At 47.2% G+C, this 25,606-nt stretch overlaps 1 long non-coding RNA gene and 1 pseudogene across 1 annotated transcript in view; both read left to right on the top strand.

The window, feature by feature from the left end:
• The first annotated feature begins 257 nt into the window (after positions 1-257).
• Positions 258-526, top strand: LOC114671078 (dynein light chain 1, cytoplasmic pseudogene; annotated as a pseudogene).
• Positions 527-17,365: 16,839 nt separating this feature from the next.
• LOC114670956 (uncharacterized) overlaps positions 17,366-25,606 on the top strand; it is a 29,213-nt gene continuing 20,972 nt past the window's right edge. Inside the window, exons 1-2 of the long non-coding RNA XR_013400713.1 lie at positions 17,366-17,434; positions 23,805-23,938. This is a non-coding gene — a long non-coding RNA (uncharacterized LOC114670956). The remainder of the gene's footprint in view (positions 17,435-23,804; positions 23,939-25,606) is intronic.

Below are 25,606 nucleotides of genomic sequence, written 5' to 3'. Positions count from 1 at the left end.
CCCCATGTGCTGGAATCATCTAAGACCATAGGGTTATCATAAAAGATGGATGTCAAGGTAGCTGTCCCAGAAATAATATAGAATATTCTGCATGCCACATTTGCCTCTAGGGAATGTGCTTCCAGTGGCATTTCAACCATGACATGGTTGTTCTGCACCTAGATACCTCCAGACATGGCTGAGCACGGTGGCTCATGCCTGTAATCACAGCACTTTGGGAGGCCGAGGTAGGAGGGTTGCTTGCTCCCTAGGTAACCATGTGCAACCGAAAGGCTTTGATAAAAAATGCTGACATCTTGGAAGAGATGCAATAGGAGTTGGTGGAGTGCACTACTCGGGCGCTAGAGAAATAGAATACACAGAAGGACATTCCAGCTCATATCAAGAAGGAATTTGACAAGAAGCCCAATCCCACGTGACTTGCATCGTGGGGAGGAACTTCAGGAATTATGTGACACGTGAAACCAAATGCTTCATCTGCTTCCACCTTGGCCAAGTGACCACTCTTCTATTCAAATCTGGTTAAAAGCATGGACGGTGCCACACACCCAGTGATCCATCCAAAATCAAGGACTGTACCCTAAGTCCCAAAAACCAGAGACTGAAATTTTTAGCCTTGATCTTGGAACCCTCATTGTGTTTTACACAAGGCAGTCACTGAACTAGTTTGTTATGGTTATAAAACAATTAGCAAAACCACCTACATTTGTATTTCTTTTCTTTTCTTTTCTTTTCTTTTTTTGAAAAAAACACACCCAGTCTGGAGTGTGCAGTGGCACGATCTCAGCTCTCTGCAATCTCTGCCTCCCTGGGTTCAAGTGATTCTCCTACTTCAGCCTCCTGAGTAGCTGGGATTACAGGCACATGCCATCATACTCAGCTAATTTTTGCATTTTTAGTGGAGACGGGGTTTCCCCATGTTGCCCAGGCTGGTCTCGAACTCCTGGCCTCAAGTGATTTGCCTGACTTGGGCTCCCAGAGTGCTGGGATTACAGGCGTGAGCACTGCACCTGGCCTTGTATTTATTTTCTATTCCATATCTCTGCCCCATGTTATTTTCTCTCAAAATCCATTCCTTTGAAAAATAAATATGTTGCAGATGTGGAAAAAAAAAAAAAAAGGAAAATTGGACTTGGAGTGCAACATGAAAGGAGAAAGGAATAAAATGTCATTACAATAAGAATATAGACAAAGGATCTATATACAAATGTCCATAGCAGCATTATTTGCAATAGTGAAAGACTGGAAACAACCCAAATGTCTGTCAACAGAGGATGGATAAATAAATTGTGGTATATCCACACAACAGAATACAGTTCAGCTGTGAAAAAGAAACCACTGACATCCACAGCAGCACTGGCCTGAAGTTCAAGAACGTGCAAAACTGAAGGTGGTAACAAGATAGCAATGGCCTTTGGAGAAGAGAAACGTTCTATATTTTAATCTGGGTGATAGGTACACAGTGTATACATAGGTCAAAATTCATCAACATGTGCATATTATCTAATTTATACCTCAGTTTCAAAAACATAGGAAGGGTAGAAATGTACACATGTAGATAGTAGTTATAAAGCATATCATATGATTCAGACCAGACCTAGATAAATATCCAGATCACCTAGGGAGTTTCTGAAAAACATTCATGTCTGGCCTGGTGTGGTGACTCACACCTGTAATCCCAGCACTTTGAGAGGCTGGCAGCCTCTTGAGGACAGGAGTTCAAGACCAGCCTGGGCAACATGGCAAAACCCTGTCTCTCCAAAAAAGTTTAAAAATTAGCTGGGCATGGGTGGCCTGTTCCTGTAGTCCCAGTACTCAGGAGGCTGAGATGGGAGGATAGCTGGAACCCAGGAAGTCGAGGCTGCAGTGAGCCATGATGACGCCACTGAACTCCATCCTGGGTGACAGAGTGAGACCCTGTCTTAAAAACAAACAAACGAAAAACATCCAGGCCTTGATTCTATCCCTAGAGATTTTGGAATAATTTATCTGGGACATTGGTGACGTTTTCGTTTCCCGGATAATTTTGAAGGGCAAAGTTCTCAACCTTGGTTGAGAACTGCTACTCTAATGAGCCAATCCACAAGTACTTACGGAGCCCTGAGCTTCTAAACTAGCCCTGGCCCCAGGCCTTCTATCTGAAGAGCAGCCCTGCCCTCTCTCCCTCCAGGCGTTTGCTGTCTGTTAGAGGAAGCAAGACAGCAGAAATTACTTAGCAACAGGATTGTCTTTAGCGCCCAGAAATCACCAGAAAGAAGGTGGCATAGACCTCATATCAGGGAAGAAAAGCCTCTGATGGATCAAACCTAAGCAGTTAGAGAGAGGAAGGAGAAACATCCTGGGATGGAACAGCATAAATGGAGGCACAGAGGCAGCTCAGCCTCAGTGGTATGAAGGGCACTACCCATCTCTCAGGGCCCAGCCCAACTGGGATCCCCTTCCTCTTCTCTGCCTCCTCCTCACCTCTTGTGACCTTTGTACATCCCTTGATTTACTTCTCTGCAGGGTAGTTGTCCTTTCTGTGAGTCTATCTCCCTGTTAAACCACAAGCTTCCCAAATATCGAGACTGCATTAGTTTATTTCAAACTACCCAGCTCTAACCCAATTTCTCCGATAGAGAGAGAGATATAGTTTCTGACAGAGAACTGGGAAGTGGAGCTGACCAGGGAACCTAATAGATCTTGCCCAAAGTCGCTCAGCTTGTAAGTGGTGGAAATTAACTCAGATGTCCAGGCTCAGATGTGGACATCATCTGTTTGCCGCCTTTGATCCACCCTTTACTATTCTCTACCTTGCTCTGTGCCTGGTGGCAGAGCCCATGTGGGCTGCATCCATAGATCCCCTTTCAGGCTTCTGGTTGTGTTTGGCCAATAGGAAGCAGTGGCAGAAGATGGGAGGTCAGGGGGAGAAAGAGGTTGGGGTATTAATGCCCCTGATGCCCTGTTGTGGGAGCACCATGAGTTGGTCATGTCTTGTGCCAGAGGTCATAGCTCCTAACCAGCAGTTCTCTCCAGCAGGGGCAGCAGTGTTTCTTGGCCTTCTTTTCTTCCTTCTTTTCCTTCCTTCCTTTCTTTCTTTCCTTTTCTTTCTTTCTCTCTCTCTTTCTGTATTTCTTTCTTTCCTTATTTCTCTCTCTCTTTCCTCTTTCTTTCTCTTTCTCTTTCTTTCTTTCCTTCTTTCTCCCTTCCTTCCTTCTTCTTCTTTCTTTCTTTCTTTTCTTTCCTTTCTTTTTCTTTCTTTCCTTTCTTTCTTCTTTCTCTCTTCTTTCTTTCTCTCTCTTTCTTTCTTTCCTTCTTTACTTCTCTCTCTCATGCACGCTCTTTCCTTCCTTCCTTCCTTCCTTCCTTCCTTCCTTCCTTCCTTCCCTCCCTCCCTCCCTCCCTCCCTCCCTCTCTCCCTCCCTCCCTCTCTCTCTCTCTCTCTCTCTTTCTTTCTTTCTTTCTTTCTTTCTTTCTTTCTTTCTTTCTTTCTTTCTTTCTTTCTTTCTTTCTTTCTTTCTTTCTTTCTTTCTTTCTTTTCTTTCTTTCTTTGACAGAGTCTTATTCTGTTGCCCAGGCTGGAGTATAGTGGCGCAATCACAGCTCACTGCAGCCTTGACCTCCTGGGCTCAGGTGATCCTCCCACCTCAGCCTCCTGAGTAGCTGGGACCACAGGCATGCGGCATCACACCGAGCTAATTTTTCTATTTTTTGCAGAGATGGAGGTTTCTCTATGTTTCCCAGCTGGTCTCAAACTCTTGGGCTCAAGCGATGTGCCTGCCTCAGACTCCCAAAGTGCTGGGATTACAGGTGTGAGCCACTGTACTCAGCCAACCTTTTAAAAAATGATCATCCCCCTAAGAAGACTTTCTAGACTTTTTTCTAATCACTAATCCTCCCCATGAAATTACAATACTGCAGATATACTGTTCCTGTTTATGTGCTGTATGTATATTTGTGCTTCCTACAAACAGAGTAAGATCTGTTTCACCTCCCAATAATCAATTTTTGCCCCTTTTGGGGGGTGAAATTGATCCTATTAAGAAAGCATGAGCTCCCTGGGTACCACCAGTAGCTTCTGCCTCACCTTACCTTATAGGGACAAGGTGTAATGGCTCCTCACTGCCACCAGTCCCAAGTAGCTTCATTCCCCGTTCTGATGTCTCTTAACCTCATCCACATATTTGTTCCTTTAAACCTCCCTCAATTACAATTTCATTCCTCCCAGAACCCTGGCTGTTGGAGATTCAGTGACAGAACCAAGACCATACAACAGGAATGTTCTGGGATGTTGTAGAAGTAAGATTTGAGAGTTGAGAGTCATCCACAGCTCCCCCAATCCCCAAACCTCTGTCCTTCCCACTGGCAGAGCCTGGCATGACTTGCCCCTCTTGTGGTTAACTGCCCTGGAGCTTATCTGTGAAAGAAATACCTCTGGCTTCACAGCTGCATTCTAGAACCTTTTCAAGAGCATTCAAAATTTCCTCAGTTGGGCAGAAAATGCATGACTTGCTGAGGGAAAACTAGGGACAGAAGGGAAGGAGAAGAATTTTAGCCTCTTTAACAAGGCAGACAGATATCCTGATTATTCACCTCCAACCTGCAAAGACAGCCAGTTTCTTTGTGAGTCAGCCTTGAGTTTGAATTCTTTGAATCTATTTCTTAAAGATAAAGCATTCCATATTAAATGATGGTTGGCCAAGGAACCTCCTTTCCTATTGCCAGCCTCCTTCCCCAGCAGATTTGGGATTTTCACCTTCCTTGTGGCCCCCGAGGATGTTTCTCAGTAAGCATAATTTCCTAACGGGAGAGTTCATGTTTTCACCTTGGGTCCTGAGTCTTACAGAGTGAGCCACAAACTCACTCTTGATGAATAAGGGAGCCCTTTCCTGCCCAGGAGTCCTGATTTGCCTCTTTGCTGATTTCACCTGCTTCTCCATTTGCTCCTTCTTTACAATCAGCCCACATTTTCTGCCCAGTATAACCAATAACTTGCTGCCCCTCCAAGTAAAAGCCAGTAAAGGTATTTGCTCTGCACTGTTTTAAGGGGCGGCAGAGAGCTTTTAGAGGAGATGGCAAGAAAGAGTGCCCTCTGGTGGCAAAGTTCAGCCTCTCCTCCAGGAACTGCAGCAATTCCGTTCTGGCCCCAAACTTGCATAACCTCTTGCCTTCTGTTAGAGGAAAATGAATGGCCTTGCAGTTAGTTATGAGATACACAGTCCTTACAAGGCAGTTTAGCAATCAACACTGTTACTTGAGAAAGCCTCTTGGGGACCTCACTACTTATCCCTGTAACAGCCTCATACAAGACTCTCCTGAGAGGAATTCGACAAAACACTATTTTCTCCATATTATTACACATCCATTGCTGATTTTATGACCCTTAAGGGTGGCTGTTTCTGGCTACTGTTCAGCTGGCCTGATCCTTAATCACCCCTTTTTCCTGCCACTAGCCTGCCTCAACTACCACATCTCCCAGAATGCCCCATAGCCAAAGCCCTGGGTTAGAGCTGGATGTGTCACAGCTCCTTCTATCACAACCAGGTAGGTTTCCAAAGAACAAAAGTTCTCAGACTTTTGGGGTTTCAGGATACTTTTACACTCATAAAATATTGAGGATTTCAAAGAGCTTTTATTTATGTAAGCTATGTGTATCCATATTTAGTGTTTTAGAAATTAAAACTGAGACATTTAAAAGGCTTATTTTAAAATAATAATTATAAAGTCATTATATATTAACATTACATATTTTATAGAAAGCTAATCATGTTGTAAAAATAAAAATTTAATGAGAAAGACAAGGCACAGTGGCTCACAGCTGTAATCCCAGCACTTTGGGAGGCTGAAACAGGCAAATTAGCTGAGGTTAGGAGTTTGAGACCAGACTGGCCAACATGGTGAAACCCCATCTCTACTAAAAATACAAAAAATTAGCCAGATGTGGTGGTGGGCACCTATAATCCCAGCTACTCGGGAGGCTGAGGCAGGAGAATTGCTTGAACCCAGGAGGTGGAGGTTACGGAGTGGCATTGTTCTACATTTTTGCAAATGTCTGGCTGAACAGAAAACACCTGGATTCTCTTTCTTTCTTTCTTTCTTTTTTGAGACAGGATCTCACTCTGTCTGTCACCCAGTTTGGAGTGCAGTGGCATGATCTCAGCTCACTCACTGCAACCTCCGCCCCCAGGCTCAAGTGATCCTCCCACTACAGTTTTCTGAGTAGCTGGGACCACATGCCACCACACCTGGCTAGTTTTTTGTATTTTTGGTAGAGACAAGTTCTCACCGTGTTGCCCAGGCTGGTCTTGAACTCCTAAGCTGAAGTGATCCACCTGTCTCAGCCTCCCAAAGTGTTGGGGTTACAGGCATGAGCCACCGCTCCTGGCAACACCTGGATTCTTAAACCCTCTTTTGCAACCTGTTGTTTTGCTTGAGGCATATGAAGAAAATCTAGTTGTACAAAAATATGAGGTGAGAAATGGAAAAGCCCCCCAGGTTCCCTGGAAGGATTTCTGGGGCCATGAAGAGTCCTTAGAACACTGCTTAGAGATTCAAACTCTGGCTTCTCCTTAGTAGAAAAGCAGATCTTTGCAGGAAGCAGAGAGCCTGTGTTAAGGCTCAGGGGTTCTTAACTCTCTTGGGTTAATGACCACTTTGAGTATCTGATGAAAGAGAAAGATCTTTGCCTGGGAAGAAAACCGTTTTTAGTGGATGCAAAAGGGGTGTGCATGCGCATAATTTCAGAGGTTTCACTAACCCTGTGAGGCCCATCTCTGACCCCAAAGTGACAGCAGGGGTTGGGAAAGAGGGAGGTCATAGTTGCTTCTAGTCCCTGAATAAGGACACACTCCCTCTAATCCATTCAATGCAAAGTCATGTTCACAGCTAATTAGTAACAACAACAGCTACTATTTGGGGGCAATCTTTACGGTATGTCAGGCACTGCTGTCTGTTTTATAGACTTTACCTAAGTTACTCCTCACATTATAGACTTTACCTAAGTTACTCCTCACAAGAGCCCTCCATGCTATTATTATTCCCATTTTATAGATGGTGAAACTGGGACCCAGAGAGGCAAAGTCACTCATCCAAGGTCACACAGTAGGAGTACACCAGCTTAGTCTGCTAACCACAGCCTTGCTCAGACCCCAGTGCTAGAAGTTTTACAACTGGTGTGTGTATGTGTGTGTGTGCTGTTTTAAGCAGGAGAACCTGTTTTCCTAAACAATTCATAATATGTAAAACAAAGAGAGGCTAGGCTGATTAAAGTGCTGGGCTGGGGTGAGTGTATTCCAGTGTTCTTCCTCTACCCTTTCTATGTACTCAGCGCTGTTCTAAGCACATTACATGTGTGAATTTATTTGGTTTTCCCTACAACCTACAATCTATAACTGTGTCTGTTTTACAGACAAGGAAGCAGATTCGGAGAGGTTGAGCAATCTGCATAAGGCCACACAGAGAATGCCAGTGCTGGGTGAGGAACTCAGTGAGTCATGTGTATGTGTGTGTGTGTGTGTGCGCGCGCGCGCGCACGCATGCATGTGCATATGCATGTGTGTGTGTACCTTTTTATAATCATGATGTTTGCATGGGAAAGTCTGGCAAAGCAGATACCCATTAGCGGTGGTTATACTGAAAGGGTTGAGAAAAAAGAGGGACCTTTACTTGCTAAACCTTTTCTTGTAATGTTTGAAATTTTAAATCAGAAAAATAAAATAGAGATTTTTTTTTTTAGAAATAATAAGACTTAGTATGTCAACCTGTGGAGCAGGCCCTGAGCATGTAGCGTAGTGTCTGGGCATGTAGGTGTATGTGATTGGCAGGGCGGGAGAAAGAAACTTCCAGAAAGCCACAAGCTGGGGAAAAGTTGCCAGGTCCTAGGCACAGGGGTGGAGAGTGAGGTGATGCAATTGAATCACAGGGGCCTCATGACCGTGCTGCCTCCCCCATGAAGTCCTCCAGGTGTGCACTCACATGTGGTAGACACTGGGGTACTCCCAGAAAAATCTGCATGGGCCTCAAGCCTCTAGAATCTGCTGGGGCATGGGCCTGGCCCACTGGGGTGCTCACAGTCATCCTGCGGTGTGAACACCCCCTGCAAAGTCCCCCACCGAGTTCACAAGACAGGAGATTCTCATTTTCACCCAGAAGACAGCCTGTCTGTCGGATGGCTAGGAGCCTCCTTCTATTTTTTTTTTTTTTCCTGAATGATAATTTTCCCTCTTTTTTGTAGCTAAAAATCACCCAGGCTTGTCCAGACGAGAGGGCAGAAAATTATGCGGTGAAAGAGAAGGGAAGATAATTTCTCTGGGTCACAGACGTTCTCACTTGTCATCCGTCTGCAGGAGGAGAAGTGGAGAGGGAGGGAGAGCGAGCGCGAGATGCAGGGATTGAGAATGAAAATGAAGGCTGGCCCAAATCCATCACTGTCCTCCTCGGCTCTCCCTGGGGGGGATAAGTCTGGAGGAGGGGGACCACGGGAGGGAGGGGAGAGGATGGCGCTTAGCTCTGATCGAAGGGAGGGAGGAAGAACCGAGCCACGCATGGAGCCCTGCCCTCCTGTCCCAGCTACTCAGACCCACTTCCCCACTCTGGGCCTCAGTTTCCCCATTAAGAAAATAAGGATAATAAAACCCTCCTGCACTCACCACCTACACACCTTCCTGCACAACACACATGCATAGGAAATAACAGATGGGAACATTTCAGAGAATCTGGACCATGAAAACAAAGGTATGGGAGGAACAGGATCGATATTCTCCAAAGACAGATGAAGCCTGCAGGTAGGGACCAGAACAAGCCAGGGTTCAAATCCCAGTGCCGTCCCTAAGAGGACCTGTGAAAATTGCAACCCCTTTCTGTGCCTCAGTTTCCCCATTTATAATCTGGGGATAATAATGCACCCTATCTCATAGGGCTATTGTGAGGACAAATTGAGAATGATAGATAAAGTGTCTGGCATCTTGTAATCACTCAATAGTAGTAATAAGAGAAATAACAGAAAATGACAAAGGAACTACCAACAGCCACCCATATTCTCACTGCCCCAATTTGACAGTGGGTAATGCCTTGGAGTTGCCATTTCTCATGTGTATAAAAAGCTCTCAAGAGCTTTTAAAGTGAGAGTTTGAAAAAAGAAAGAAGCAGAATTTATCATCAAACAAATCTGGTTAGAGTCCTAGATCTATCACCCATGGTGTGACCCTTGGCAAGTCACTTTACTTCCTCGGGCCTCAGTTTCCCCATCTGCAAAGAGCAGGTTGCAGTATCTCACAGGGTTGCTGGAAGGATTAGCAATACTGTGTGTGACCTGCCTAGTATAGTGATGACTGGAGGTTCTCCAAACTCTTTCAATAAAAGGCTAGATAGTATTTTCTGTTTTGCAGGCCAGATGGTCTTTGCTGCAATGACTCAACTGTGCCATTGTAGCAGAGTCGAGTAAAGCAGCTGTAAACAGTATGTAAACAAATGGTGTGACTGTGTTCCAATAACACACATTTACAAAAACAAGCCACAGGCCAGATTTGGCCCATGGGTTACAGTTTGTTGACCCCTGGTCTAATGGAACAAAACCATAGCATGAGAAACTCACCCAAATCAGCACTCTGTCAGGCTGAAATCACCCCAGTTGTGTGTATGAACATCAGGACTGCAGGAAAACACAGGCAATTCTGAAAGCTGAATCAGTTTCCCAACCATTTCCTTAAGCCAGCCCTGGATGTCCTTCCTCCCTGACCTGTCCTGGACTTGCCCTTCCAAGTGCATGCCTCCTGTCACTCCCTGCTGCCCCACTGTCCTGCCCTGTGGCCCTCCAAAAACTTGTTCCTTGAAGTTTTCCCTGTTGGGAATGCCTCTTTCCCTGGCTGGTCAGTGCAGAGTTGACCTTCAAGAGTTGGCTCACATACCAAGCTGAATTTTTTGAGGAACTACTAGAGCACTACCTAAAGCAAAATGGCAAATGCGGAGCATACGTTATGCAAGCTCCCTTCCTGTACCAAGGCAGACATTACTAATCAATCAAGACAATCTTTCCCGCCTCAGGTAGCCATTAAATCAAACAGAGTTGCTTTTGTGATAAAAGCTAATTGCCATTCAGGCCCCATAAGAAGAAAGAGAATAGCTGCTTTAGTGCTAGTTTATTTTATGACTGGGAAAGTCCTGAAGTCCGAGATAAAAGTGTTTGTAAAATCCTTAGCACAACACCAGGCAGTTGCTATGAACCCCATAAATGGGAGCTTCTGAGGTTACTGGCTCCAACTTGGGCTTCTGATGGTCTTGTCTGGAAGATTTGGGCCCACATGGAAGAAACTGGGTCTAGCAAATCCTGGGAGAAGCTTCAAGGGTAGTTAGTTAAACCCTAGGATCTTCTGCTTTCTAGTAATTCAGGTCTCCTATTTGTCATAAGAGGAAGAGTGGGAAAATACTAATGAAACAGCCCCAGACTTCCCGAGGTGGGGGCACATATGCAGGGGAAGGAAGGGGTGACCATTCTACGGGGCTTTAAAGTCTCCTTTTGCTTTAAAAAAAATCAAAATCCCCTACTTCAGCTTCTCTTCATTTTTTTCTTTTTCTTTCTTTTTTTGTTTTTTGAGAAGGAATCTTACTCTGTCACCCAGGCTGGAGTGCAGTGCCATGATCTCAGCTCACTGCAACCTCCAGCTCCCAGGTTCCAGTGATTCTCCTGCCTCAGCCTCCCTAGTAGCTGTGACTACAGGCACCCACCATCACTCCCAGCTAATTTTTGTATTTTTAGTAGAGATGGGATTTCACCATATTGACCAGGCTGGTCTCGTGATGCACCCACCTCAGCCTCCCAAAGTGCTGGGAATATGGGCATGAGCCACAATGCCTGGCCACTTCTCTTCATTTCTTTGAGTTTGTTACACTCCCTCCTGTCTTAGGGCCTTGGCACCTGCTGTTCTCTTTGCCTGAAATGCCTTTCCCTGCCCATTTTACCTAATTGATGTTTACTCATCCTTTAGATCCCAGCTCTGATGTCCTTTCCCTGGAGAAGCCTTCCTCGATAGCCTGACTGTTCCCTCCTTAAACACTCTCCTTCGTGCCAGGTTGAGTCTGTGATCTGGTAACATCATCTCCTCCACTGGGTGGTAAACCCCATGAGAACAATGAGTAATGATGTCTGTTCATTGATCAACTGATTCATTCATTCATTCACTCAACAAATATTTATTGAAGACCTATCATGTGCTAGATTGGATGGTCAGGGAGACCAGGAAGCAGGAAAAAGGGAGATTCTCATAAGAAAATGAATGCAAAAAAACTGTGACTGGGCAAAGTGAGTGAGGGGGTGAGAGTGAGAGAAGGGAGGAGTGGGAAGAGCTGAGATCAAGTGGGAGGTTGACTTTAATACAAAAAGCAAAGGGAGACTGTCTCAGTCAGTGAGCGCTACAATAATGCTGCAAAACGAATTACCCCAACATTCAGTGGCTTAAAACAATAAGCATTAAGTGTGAGTACATGAGTCTAGGTGTCATAGTCCTTCTGGTTTTGTCTGGGCCCTTTCATGCCTCTGTGGTCAGCTGGGGTCACTTAGGTGGCTCTGATGATCTAGGCTGGCCTTTCCCACTTGTTTGAGGGTCAGCTTGCTGGCAGTGGGTCTAGAATGGCCCTGCTGGGAGGACTTAGCTCTCCCCCATGTGATCACTTATCCTCCAGCCCAGCCTTTTTCTCAAAGTGGAAGCAGGGCTACTGGTGAGACAGCATGGAAGCCACAAGGTCTTGGAATTGTCACAGTGTCACTTCTGCAAAATTCTATTGGTCAAACCAAGTCCAGCCCAAGTTCAAGGGGTGGGGAAATTGAAGCTCCTCCCATGAAAAAGTAGAGTCTAAGTCACATGTCAAGGGGAGAACATGGAGATGTGGGAGAGCTGGAGCCACAGAAGGCGTGGAAGGTTTTAAGCAGGGCAGAGACACCATCCCACTACGGTTCATACAGATCTCTCTGGCTGCTGTGTGAGGAATGAACTACGGGGTGGCAAAAGGTAGGAAGAGTGGATAGAGGGAAGCCAGTTGGGTCCACCACTGATCTGTCCCTAGTGATAACATATGCCGGGACACAGGTGAGGCTTTCAGTGACTGTTGGATGTATGTATAGGTGGAAGATGATGGGTGGATGTTTTCGGCCACTGGTTGAACCAGCATTAACTGCAGGGGACACAACCCCTCAACTTGGCCCATTAGAAGCCCCCTCCCCTTCCCCCAGAGCTGTGATGAGGAGACAGCCTTCTTCCTTCCAAAGTTTAATTAAGTGATCTGCCTCCATGGGGTTAATCCTGTTACCGCTGCCCGGCTCTGACCACAGGGGAAAGCGTAGGGCGGTGTAAAATGTCAGTTGTCTAGAAGGCCTGATGGGGCACTGAAAGCCACTGGAATCTGGGGAAAGGTAGGGGGTGGGATGGAAGCCGGAGCCCCTCTGGGGGCAGGATATCTGCTTTCCAGACATAACACAAAGGGGCTAAGCTCAGTTTGAATCCCATCCCAGGAGGAGATGTGGAGGAGGAGGGAGTTTGCTAAGAAGCTTCTGGCTTGGATGGGCTTTGCTTTGACTGCTGCCCATCCGGGTACCACATTCCAGAGGGGAAACCTCAGCTGGCTCACATTCCTGCCTCTTCAGAGACTCACTTCCCCTCAAGGGCAGAGGGAAGAGGTGGGCAATCCCCAGTCCCAGGCACGCAGTTCTGGACCTGAAGAGATTGGGTTTGGATTCCCTATCAGCTGTGTCCTGTGTGACTTCAGGCATATTACCTAACCTCTCTGAGTCTCCATTTCCTCATCTATACAATGGGAATGGTAACACCGTCTTCGAGAGTCACTGAGAAGATGCAACTAATACCTAGAGTGGTGCCCTGTATGTAATGGGTGCTTCCTCCTACTGTTGTAATTGTCCCTCAGTATCCATGGGGGATTCATTCAAGGACACCCACTCCTCCCCCCCCAACACACAGATACCAAAATCCACAAACACTCAAGTCCTTGATATAAGGCATATGGAATAGTATTTTCATGTAACTTACACACATCCTCCATATACTTTAAATTGTCTCTAGATTACATACAATACCTGATACAATGTAAATACTCTGTAAATACTTGTTATACTGTATTTTTTGCAATTTTAAAATTGTATATTGGCATTTGTTATTTTGTTTTAAATATTCTTTATCCAAGGTTGGGTGAATCCACAGAGGTGAAACCATGGATATATGGAGAGTCAACTGTATTTCATTTATCACGTGGAATGGTCATCTTTTGTCTTTACTAGCCATTCATGGATTCCTTGGGAGCAAAGACTGTGCCCTAGACATAGGGTCACTCTGGAGGCACCTGCCACCTCATGACCAGTGACCAGTGACCAGCGACCAGCATCCACAGAGGTCTGCAGAACATAGGCTGAGTCACCTTACCAGGCAGCTCTGCTCACTGCCAGATCTCACCCTTTGGCCTAGGGCTTGGCAGGTGTTGCCTTCTGTTTTCACGTGTGATTCATTCATTCATTCATTCATTCATTCATTCATTCATTCATCAGTGAATATTTGTTGATGCTATTTCAGTTTCCCTGCCTATAAAATGGGGGCATGGGGAGGGGACCGTTGGATAAGGCAATTCCTTCTTGTCTAACATGTGATGAGAAACTAACATGTCTCTAACCTGAGACTGAGAAACCCCTCCCCCTTTTCCCTGGAAGCAACTCCTGTATCTGTTCCCTGCCTGATATTTCTCCCCAAAGGCAGAAATCATGGCAGTTCCCAGTTACAGGAACTCAGGACACTTGTTGAAGTGAGAGAGTTTCTTAAGAGCAGTTGCTATTTGGGACAAAGACCCAGGAACTAAGGTGGGGGTCAGGTAGAGAATAGAGCGGGAGAGGTGGGGACATAAAATATGCCCCAAACTCACCCTGGCTCATTACTCTAGCAATCGCCAGCATGTGCCAAGAGCTTTCCATTCTCCGTTTGTTGTCCTTATAGTTCATTCTCCCAATAGATGAAAACCAGAGGTCCAGAGAGCTGCACAACATTACAGCTGGTGTGTAGGGAGGCTAGGCTATCAACCAGATAATCTAACTTCATGGTGGCCTGTGCTTTTAACCTCTTTGCTCTATGGCTTCTTGAGTCAGTTTCCCACCTACCAAGTGGGGCTCTCAGTATCTTCCTTGCAGACCTAGCAAGGGCATTCAGAAGAGTTCTTCCTGTGGGAGGTGAGGGCTGTCAGAAAGGCAGAGACCATGATGGCAAGCGGTCGAGACCATCCAGGCTCTGACGTCAGACTTCCTAGCTCAGGGAGCTAGGGAAACAATTCACCCTCTCTGGACCTCAGTTTTATCATCTGCCAAATGGGGTGGATTTGTTGGACCTACCTCCTAGGATGGCTGGGAGGGTGGCAGAGCTGTGAGTGATATGCCTGGCGCAGAGAGAACAGATCAAAGAGGCTCCCCCAGCATCTGGCTTGTAAATCGTCCACATGTGAGCATCCACTGGAGACTCGGGAAGAGGCAAGTCTCCCTGTTACTATTGTGGTCTCAAGAAATGGCAACCCCAAAGCACTCCATAAAACCCAAGCAGTAGTTAAGTTGGACTTCTGAGTGAACAGGAGTAATTAGTGCACTTCCCACAGAGAGTAAAACCCAAATGTCAGCCAATGCCAGGGCCATTAAAGCTGTCCTCGGCTACAGCTCTTGCCTGCTGCTGGCTGGGTCTCCGCCTCCCTGCTGACCTTCTCAAAGGCAGAGGACAGCACAGCAGGGAGCTGCCTAGACCTGCGGACTGGACACGGGGACAGAAGACGGGCTTTGTGTTTTTCTCAGCTCTGGTACCAACATCTCCTTGAGTCTCATCTTTCTCATCTGTCAAATGGGCTATATCTGCCTTATAGGGTTGTAGGGAGAATTCGGTTTGGCCATGTGTCTAAAATGTTAGGCAAATGATAGCCCTTCTGGATGATGTAAGTAATACCACAAGGGCAAACAGTGTCCAAGACATAGTAGGTATAGTAGATGCTGCTGGTATCCCACTCAGATGTCTTTACTCACGGACCTGTCCCCCACTGTTCCTCTAGGCTGTCAGTATCTTCCATGTCCAGAGGAGGAACCAGAGCTCTGCTAATGGGAGCTGCAATTGAGTAAGAAGTTTTGCCACGTGCAGCCCCTAAGGCGGCCCACAGCCAATGCTGTTTGATACAGGGTACAAAAGGCCAGCCCTTGGCCTCAGGGTTGGCGGCAGCTCTGTGGGACCAGTAACACCCCATAGTTCCCTATGGGATCTGACTGAAGTTGGACTCTAGTTACAATCATGTCTGCCCAAATTCTTCTCCTGCTCTGCCCTGCTTCCCTAACCTCTCACAGGTTTTTCCTGCAAACACAGCCTCCATAAAAGACTTTATGTGAATCCTAAGGCTTTAAGGCTCTTCCTAGAAAGGGCCTAATTTAAGATCGCAGGTGTTCAGTAAATGCTTGTTGAGTCAACACATTGCCTGTTATCAAACAAACAAACAAACAAACAAACAAACCGGACTGGGACCAGGTGAGGCAAGAGAGGTGCCGAAGGCCCAAACTTTAAGGAAGGGTCCATTCTTGGAGTCATGCAAATGCCCAGCCCTGCTGAAAAACCAGAACCCGTTTAAGCATCAATCAATCAAGAAGCAGCTATGTAAACTATAGGACACCTTAAGAGAAGATGGAAGGTCATGGTCATGACATGGATTCCTGAGTCAGCTGGAGATAGACCTGAGCTCCAGTCTTGGCTCCACCACGAAACTGCCACTTTGCACAAGTCACCTCACTTCTCTGAACCTCTGTTTCCTCATCTCCAAAATGTGCATGATAATAGCCCCCTCATATGGCTGTTGGAAGATTTGATGAGATTGTGTTAATGTACTTTGCACACAGTAGGTACTCAAAAAAGAGTAGCCATTGTAATGGCCTTTAGAAGCACTTAGAGCAATTTTCTGAAAGTGCCTTACACGGGACGTCTCCTTCGCATCCCTGCCTTGTGCTCCCATCCCAGTTACCTGCTAGACCTGATGATTCTGATTCTCATGTAGAGCACAGTAGAACACATGATTAATTTCTAGTGATGGATACATTCCCTCGGCTTACCCATGTGTGGATGAATCCATATCTAAGGGATCTTCTAATCAGAACTGTGATTAAAATGAGGCGTGCATAAATGCATCCATTCTATGAATTGGCCCAAGCAGCTAAAGGAAAAATCACAATAAACAAGATAGATTTACCCTTCCAGAGGTGAGATGACAAAGCTCAGGCTTTGAAGACCCACATCTGGCTGTGTCTGATTCCACCACCCATTACATGGTCTAAAGCAAGCTGTATTTTTTTTTCTGAGCCTCAGGTTATGTGTCTGCAAAATGGGCGTGATAAAGCTCATAACACTAACACTGACATAATGCTATGTGCCTATGTATTGGGCTAAATTTATTTATTTACATGACCCCTGAAGTCTGTAAGGTTGGTATTAGAATGATCTCCATTTTCCAGATGAGGCAGAGAAACCATCCAGAGGGAGAATTGGCAATTTCAGAAGTAGGGAGCATCTTAATTTCTAGCAGAAACTGGGATAAACCCGGGGTACGAGATAAAAATGGGAGATTCAACCATAAAAGTTTGGGAAATTAAATGATGCTATGACTATCTGGGATGCTCGCTGGACAGAGCCCGCATGAGGGCAGGGCAAGTTAAATTATCTTCATGAGTATCCCTGTGTTCAGTAAAACCCAAGCTTTCTTTTTCTTTTTTTTTTTTTTTTTTGAGACAGAGTCTTACCCTGTCACCCAGGCTGGAGTGCAGTGGCGTGATCTTGGCTCACTGCAACCTCTGCCTCCCGGGTGCAAGCGTTTCTCATGCCTCAGCCTCCCGAGTAGCTGGGATTACAGGCATGTGCTACCACGCCCAGCTAATTTTTGTATTTTTTGTAGAGACGGGGGTTTCACCATGTTGGCGAGGCTAGTCTCGAACTCCACACCTCAAGTGATCCACCTGCCTCGGCCTTCCAAAGTGCTGGGATTGCAGGCGTGAGCCACCATGCCTAGCTGACTTTTCTATTTTGAGTTGTTTGCAGGTCCAGTCTTTTTTTTTTTTTTCTTTCTTTCTTTCCAGCATTACCTATTCCTTGTTCCTATATTCCTACATTCTCAGTCTGTGGAGCTTGGATGAGGCTGAATCATCTTCAGATACAAGGGTGATCACATGACCCAGTACCCGCCAAAGGAGTCCAGCCCCTGGCCTCATTGATTGGTTCCAGGATAGGCATGTGACCAAGGTTTGGCCAATTAGAACATTACAGCTCTCTAACTACACTCATTGGCCTTGGGATGGGCACATGACCAAGTTGGTCCAATCGGAGCCAAGCCAGGGACATTTCCCTGGAGTGGCTGGAAAAGAGGAATCTCTCGAAATTCTGCAACTGCTAACGGTGAGGAAGGGGTAAGCTAGAGACTTCCGGGGGCCATCTCGTGGGACGTGAGAAGGAAGCCAACACCCAGGAAGCAGGATCGGGGAAGAGAGACACACACACAAAGCCCTGATGATCTTGTTTGAGCCTCTGGGTCCAGCTAAGCCTAAAGTCTTCCATTCCTGGATTCTTGTTACATGGAACAATACATTTCGTTTTTTTGCTTAAGTCGGTGTGAGTTGGGTTTCTACTACAGCAACTTAAAAAGCTCTCTCTGACACAACTGTCTGGCCCGTTTGCATTATTTTTTTTCCCAAAAGCAGCTTTCCTCCCAACATTATGTGATGCCATTTTTTTTTTTTTTTTGTGGCGTGATCTAGCTTTGTCGCCCAGGCTGGAGTGCAGTGGCACAATCTGGGCTCACTGAAACCTCTGCCTCCCGGGTTCAAGTGATTCTCATGCCTCAGCCTCCCGAGTAGCTGGGATTACAGGCGTGTGCTACCACGCCCAGCTAATTTTTGTATTTTTGGCAGAGATGGGGTTTCACCATGTTGGCCAGGCTGGTCTCGAACTCCTGAGTTCAAGTGATCCACCTGCCTCGGCCTCTCAAAGTGCTGGGATTACAGGTTTAAGCCACCACACCCGGCCATGTGATGCTATTTCTAAGCACCAGTGTGGAAGAGTGTCAAATGTGGCATCAGACTGCTGAGGCCGAGGCAGGTGGATTTGGATCAAATTCCTGCTGCTCCCTCCGGACCTGAAGCCCTTAGGCAAGGCCTTTCATCTCTCAAAGCCTCGGTAACCTCATCTATAAAGTGGGGATATTAATATCTCCCCTCACAGTGCAGATGAAACAGGAAACGTTTGTTAAACATTTTCACATGCTGTTCCTTCTGCACAGAATGCTCTTCCTTCTCTTCTTTGCTGACTTAGCATCTATTCAACTTCAGAGTCTCAGCTCACGAGTTATTTTGTCAGAGCTATCTCCCTAACCTCTTTGGCCAAGGCCGGTTGCTCTGTGAAATTGTCACATCCTCTGGAGCTTTCATTACTGAATCAATGCGTTGTTCTAGGCACAACTGTGTGATTAATGTCCACCTCCCCCACTAGAATGTAAGTTCCAGGGGGACGGGGAAGTGTCAGTTTCTGCTCACCACTATGTCTCCAGTACCCTGCACAGAGCAGGCCTTTAAGAATTGGTCAATGCATTAACTGCTATTGTACTAGACTGTAATCAGAAGTTTTAGGGGGTTGGGTGCTCAGGCCTATAGTCCCAGTGATTTAGGAGGCCATGGGAGGATTGCTTGAGCCCAGGAGGGTGAGACCAACCTGGGCAACATAGCGAGACCCCCATCTCTACAAAAAAAATTTAACAATTAGCCGGATATGGTGGTGCATCCTTGTAGTCCTAGCTATTTGAGAAGCTGAAGTAGGAAGATGGCTAAAGCCCAGGAGTTAGAGGCTGCGGTGAGCTAGGATCCTGTCACTGCACTCCAGCCTGGGTGACCTTGTCTCCAAAGATAAAAATTAAAAATTGAAAAAAAAAGTTTTAGGTAAGTAGTGTTTCTTTGGACTCAGCCTACATAGAAGTGGGCATCTGAAATTACCAGGATGCTATGATTCCAGCAAGTGTCCACGTGGGTTCATCCGACCCAAAACCAATGGAGATGAGCGTTGGTCTCTATATGACTAGCCTGAGCTATGCAGATGGCAGGTCTTCATCCATCAGCCAATGGATAGTCACTGTTCCCTTAGGTCCAAGAAGGCAGGAACAGTGGCACACAGAAGGACAAGTGGCCTTCAAAGAACCCATAGAAGGGATGAGCTTAAAAGGAATGAGATGAAGGCTGGGTGTGGTGGGTCATACTTGTAATCCCAGAGACTCAGGAGGCCTAGACAGGAGGATTGTTTGAGGCCAGGAGTCTGAGACCAGCCTGGGCAGCATAGTGAGACCCCTGTCTCTATTTTTAAAAGTTTAAAAATTAGCAAGGACTGGTTAATTAGCACACACCTGTCCTCACAGCTACTCAGGAGGCTAAGGTAGAAGGATCACTTGAGCCCAGGAGTTCAAGGCTGCAGTGAGCCATGATGATACCACTGTACTCCAGCCTAGAATGCAGGTTAGATGCTAGGTTAACGAAGAAGATGCTAATTTTAACAAGGAAAAGCATTCTGTGCAGTAGGAACAGCATGTGCAAAGGTTTAACACATATTTTCATGTTGCATCTGCACTGAGGGGGATGTTGATATCCCCATTTTATTCATGAGGCTACTGAGCATTTGAGATATGAAAGGCACTCCAGCCTTTTATTCTTTTCTTGAGACAGGAAAAGAATAAAATGAAATAAGGATATTGTGGGCTCTGGAGAAGGCCTACCTGGGTTTGTAACTCACCCCTGTCACTGACTAGCTGTGTGGCTTTAGACAGCCTTGATCCATCTCAAAGACTTGCTTTCCTCATCAATAAAATGGAGATGTCATCCCTGTGTTGCAAGGAGACAGACTGGCTGGGTCCAAGTCTGCTCCTCCCTTCGCGTTGTGTGAACACGGCTCACTGGTTTACCATTTGGTGCCTCAGTTTCCTTGACTGTAGGATGGGGTAGCAACAGAATCTAATTCTTAGAGAGGTTGGAACGATGAGGCCATTTAATGAATTAAGTGCCAGCCACCAACCTTGAATTTAATAGAGACTCAATGTATGTGGCTACTGCTATTCTTCTACTACTCCTATATTAGTATTATTAGTAGTAATATTAATATAATGAATGAGCTGGCTTATGCCAAGCAGCCAACACTGCCTGGGGCATGATCAGGCCCTTTCTCTTCTGATGTGTGTCCTGGCTCTGGCCACTGGCTGACCCACCCCAATTAGGTGACTCTCATGTTAATATTGACACACAAAGGAACCAGCTGGCGACCTCTGAACTCATCCCACTTGGGATCACAGGCTGATTTTGGCCCCAGCCCTCAACTTTGAGAGCCGGACTCGTAATCTCCTTTGACACCAAAAAGAGTTGGCCTCACCCCGACCTTTGCTCCCTGCTTCACTGATTTCTGGTGTTTCCTGGGCCTGATGGGCGTCACGTTGCCCATAGCATGGATGTGGCCTGGAGTGAGTGGAGGGAGGCCTGGATGGGCCAGTGCTTGGGGGAAGGAGTAGGGAGGGACAGGGCAAGTGGAGGCCTTTGGCTCAGGAAAACACAGCTGCAGCCGGGTGCAGTGACTCATGCCTTTAATCCCAGCACTTTGGGAGGCCTTGTGGGGAGGTTTGCTTGAGGCCAGGAGTTCAAGATTAACCAGGGCAATGCAGCAAAATCCTGTCTCTCAAAAAAAAACCCAAAAAATTAATTAGCTGGGCGTGGCGGTGCACACCTATAGTTCCAGCTACTCAAAAGTGAGAGGTAGGAGGATGGCTTGAGGCCAGGAGTTCGAGACCAGCCTGGGCAATGAGCAAGACCCCAATTTCTACAAAAATAAAATAATTAGCCAAGTGTGGTGGCACAAACCTGTAGTCCTAGCTACTCAGGAGGCTGAGATGGGAGGATCACTGAGTCCAGGAATTCAAGGTTACAGCGAGCTATGATGGCACCACTGCACTCCAGCCTGGGCGACAGAGTGAGACTTTGTTTCTGTATAAACAGATAAATCAAGCTCACCTGTAGAGGATGGATCCATGGGGACAGATTGCCAGAAAGGGATGTCTGTTAGGAGGACAACAGTCCACGAGAAGATGACAGTGAGTGCATGTGATTGCTGGCCAGAAACGGAGCTGGCAGAAGAGTCACCGGGAAAGTGGAATGTACAGGGCCCCAACCATTAGCCTGAGGGGTGTAGGGAGGAGATTCTCAGGGAGGAGGTCTCTTCTCAAATGTACTCAACACAGGGTTTTGTCCCCTGTTGCTCTGGGCTTACAAGGAAGGAATACAGATGCCTTGCTCAGTGCTCCCCAACCCCCTGCCACCGCCGTGGGTGGGTGGTCTGCATGAGAAATGACCCTTGTGCCTCTTCCCCAACACCAGCACCAACCCTGTGCCCTGACCCCAAAACCAGCCTCAGCCCTACCTACCCCAACACTGAGCCCGGGAAACAGACCTAGAACCGGGTGATGCCTGAGAGGAGTTACCATGGCAACAGATGTGCTGGCACAGAGATAGGGAGTTTTGCTGACCATCCTCAGCCCGCTGGCCGCCCCATAGAGGGGTGCATGAACCATAAACTGTCTTTGCAGCTGGCCCTGGGGACTTGGCACTCGACATCCCGCCAAAGGCGAGGTCTCCTACAGACTAGTCACTAGTCACAGAGCACCAGGCCAACCTCCTGATGGAGTTCTCTGGCTCTTCCAGCTTTCTCTACGTGACACCTTTGATTACAGCCCCTCTGGGAGACCGTCTGCTTCCATTTTCTTCTTGGGGCTCTCTCCCCCTTGCACTGTGGATAGAAGATGAGCTTCTGAACCTCCTTTCTGTGATGGGCCTGGAGCTCGCAGGTGCAGTGGGGGAGGATGAAAGAAGGGTCAAAAGAACTGAGGTTAGGGGTGAGGCCTCTGGAGCCAGACCTGCCTGAATTTGACTCTGGCTCTGTCACTCACTGGCTGTGTGGCCTTGGGCCAGTTACTTAATGTCTCTGAGCCTCCTTTCATCATCTGCAAACTGGTAGTGATTTCAGTAGCACTCACCTTGTTAGGTTGTGGTGAGGATTAAATGAGATAATATGTGATCAATCTTAGGACAGGGCGTGGCAGAACATAAACACTTAATGTCTATAACCTCTTGCCTTCACTAAAATCACCCCATTCCTGGGAAGAGAGGAACACGTTTTTGGCCATGAGAATTCAGGGGGTTAAGTAAAAGTGTAAAAGAGTGAATGAGTGAGAATTGAGAGTTTTGGGAATTAGAAAGAAGGGTGCTTTCTTTTTTTTGAGACAGAGTTTCGCTCTTATTGCCCAGGCTGGAGTGCAATGGTGTGATCTCGGCTCACTGCAACCTCCACCTCCCAAATTCAAGCGATTCTCCTGCCTCAGCCTCCCAAGTAGTTGAGATTACAGGCGCCTGCCACCACAGCCAGCTAATTTTTTGTATTTTTAGTAAATGTGGGGTTTCACCATGTTGGCCAGGCTGGTCTTGAACTCCTGACCTCAGGTGATCCGCCCACGTCAGCCTCTCAAAGTGCTGGGATTACCGGCGTGAGCCACCATGCCCAGCTGAAGGGTGCTTTCTTAATATACTCTGCAGTAGACAGTAAGTTTTCAGGGAGCAGAAAGCAAAGTAAAAGTCTGTCTGATTTCCCCCAATTCTTCCAACACCCGGCACAGGGCTGGGCACAAGGCTTTATTTCCACAGTCTGAAAATGCCATCCATTATAAGAGGCAGCATCCATTTAACTAGAGTATTTCTCTTTCTTTTTCTTTTTTAAGATGGAGTCTCGCTCGGTCACCCAGGCTAGAGTGCAGTGGTGTGATCTCTGCTCACTGCAACTTCCGCCTCCCAAGTTCATGCATTTCTTGTGCCTTGAACTCTTGGGTAGCTGGGACTATAGGCATGTATCACATGCCCGGCTAATTTTTGTATTATTAGTAGAGACAGGGTTTTGCCATGTTGGACAGGCTAGTCTCAAACTCCTGACCTCAAGTGATTTGCCTGCCTCAGCCTTCCAAAGTGCCAAAGCAAATAAAAATGGGTGTTATATATGTACTAGATCCCAGTATCAAAATGTTAAAAAGAAAAAAAAAAAGTTCATCTTAAAGTTGGAGAAATAAAATAATAGGTCATTAATAAATGGTAATTGACTGTGTGAATGAATGGTTGCAGGAAATGACAATACAATAGAATGCCGTCAAATACTCACTATGCTCACTATACTCACCAATACTGGAAGAGTTAGAAAAGGGATCCACCATAACAAGCAGTGTGCATCTGGGAAGACTTCCTGGAAGAGGCAGTCTGTGAGTGGGAATAAGCAAAAACTAAGTTATCTGACTTGGGGAGAGGAAGAAATGGTGGTTAAGCATAAGGGGCAGAGTCTTGATAAATTACGAGGCTGTGTGACCACCATCATCCCCCTCCTTAGGTAATGGAGAATGTCAGAATTATCCAGGGAGGTGACTTCTATGTCAGCTCAGAGAAGCCAGGACCAGATCAGACATGAGTCCCAGGGCATGGGCCTGCACCAGGTTAGGTCCACAGAGGGCTTAAGGCACTGGAGGCAAAGCAGCCCAGCTGCTCCTTAGCTGGGCAACTCTGGACTGGCTATTTGGCTTCTCTGGGCATCAGATCCCTCCTCACCCAGGAAGCAGGGCAGACGACAGGGTTCTGAGGTCAGGCATGTGCAGAATCTGGTATATGGAAGGTGCTTCATGAATATTAATTTATAATAGAATATTTTTTTTTTTTTTTTTTTGAAAAGTTTTGAAAGGTAAAGGCCATTAGCTTGGAGGCAGAAGACAGACCTCCTTGACTGCTGAATTCTTCCCGGCCTGAAATTGGAGCATTCCAGGCTCCTCAGATGAGTCATAAGCTGCCAAGATTGTGAGCCTCTGGGTGAGTATGAGTAGAACCGGCTACTTCCTTTGCGGGGCTCAGTGAAAAATGCAAATGAGAGGTCGGCGCTAAATATGGGAATGTGCCCATCAAGCTGCTTCTGTGGCCTCGCGCCTCGCAGCAGTCACAGAGCCTTCAGCTGGAATCCTGGCAAGCACTGCGGGCCCTCCCATGGTCTGGGATGTGCTTAATCTGAACACGGCCCTGTGGAGTAGGTGCTATTGTTATCCTCATATTACAGATGGGGAAACTGAGGCACAGAGGGACCACCAGCTGAACCGCCAAAGGACCGGCAGCTGGTGGCGTGGCTTTTAAAAGGGAACCTATGCCCCCGGATCTGGAGGCATGTTACCCCACTAACCCCTTCTTTTAGGGTGAAATACACATTCTGCGAAATGGAGGCAGCTTGTAGTGGGGGTGAAGCCAGATGCGAGGGCCCGGGCAGCCGGATTTTCAATCCCAGTCCCCAGGGCACCTCCTTCCCACCGTACCCCGCTTCCTCCAGCAGGGAGCCCCCTCCCTCCAGCAGAACAGGGTCTGGCCTCGCCAACTTGCTACCGGGGCTGGGGGCCAAGAGTTAACGTCGGAAGGGAGCTCGGGAGAGTGTGAGAGCTAAAGGACATGTCAAATCAATCATATTTAAACAAAAGCCTCTCCCGCCCAAGGGCCCTTTTAAAAGCTGCTTATTTAATTAAAAGTCCCATTTTCCATATTTATGGCCCTTATTCAGTTAAATATTAACCGCTGGGGCCAGGGCTAGTGTGTGCTTTGTGAGCGGTGTGCGGGGAGGTTCATTACCGCGGCCGGGATTTATCAGACGGTGTTGCGGCCGTGGCGGATCAATGCGGCCTGCCCTGGACAAACATGCGGGGGGCGGCGCGGGGGCCGGGTGGGGGCGGGGGCGGGGACCCCGAGGGCGCCTCCTCGCTCTCCGGCTGGGACTCAGCGACTCGGGGACGCCTTGTCTCTCTCCCTGTCTCTCTCACTTCACGTGCTGTCCCTGGGGCTCCGTCATACGCCCGGAGTCAGAGACAGAGAGACAGTGAGACCCAGAGGGAGATCCAGAGAGCGAGAGACCCAGAGACAGTGAGAGACCCAGAGAGAGACAGGGAGACAGTGAGATCCAGAGAGCGAGAGACCCAGAGACAGTGAGAGACCCAGAGAGAGACAGGGAGACAGTGAGATCCAGAGAGCGAGAGACCCAGAGACAGTGAGAGACCCAGAGAGAGACAGGGAGACAGTGAGATCCAGAGAGCGAGAGACCCAGAGACAGTGAGAGACCCAGAGAGAGACAGGGAGACAGTGAGATCCAGAGAGAGAGAGATACAGAGACAGTGAGAGATACAGAGAGACAGTGAGACCCTGAGAGAGGCCCAGAGGTAGATACAGAGAGATAGTGAGAGACCCAGAGAGGCACCCGAAGACAGTGAGAGACCTAGAGAGACAGTGGGAGACACAGAGACAGGGAGACACCCAGACAGAGACACAGAGACAGTGAGAGACACAGAGACAGTGAGAGACACAGAGACACAGAGACAGTGAGAGACACAGAGACACAGAGACAGTGAGAGACAGTGAGAGACACAGAGACAGGGAGACACCCAGACAGAGACACAGAGACAGTGAGAGACACAGAGACTGAGAGACACCCAGACAGAGACACAGAGA

The sequence above is a fragment of the Macaca mulatta genome, chromosome 11, assembly GCF_049350105.2.
Source record: "Macaca mulatta isolate MMU2019108-1 chromosome 11, T2T-MMU8v2.0, whole genome shotgun sequence".
NCBI classification, from domain to species: domain Eukaryota; kingdom Metazoa; phylum Chordata; class Mammalia; order Primates; family Cercopithecidae; genus Macaca; species Macaca mulatta.
The sequence above is the reverse complement of the archived record's forward strand: the minus strand, read 5'-3'. Positions and strand labels throughout refer to the sequence as shown.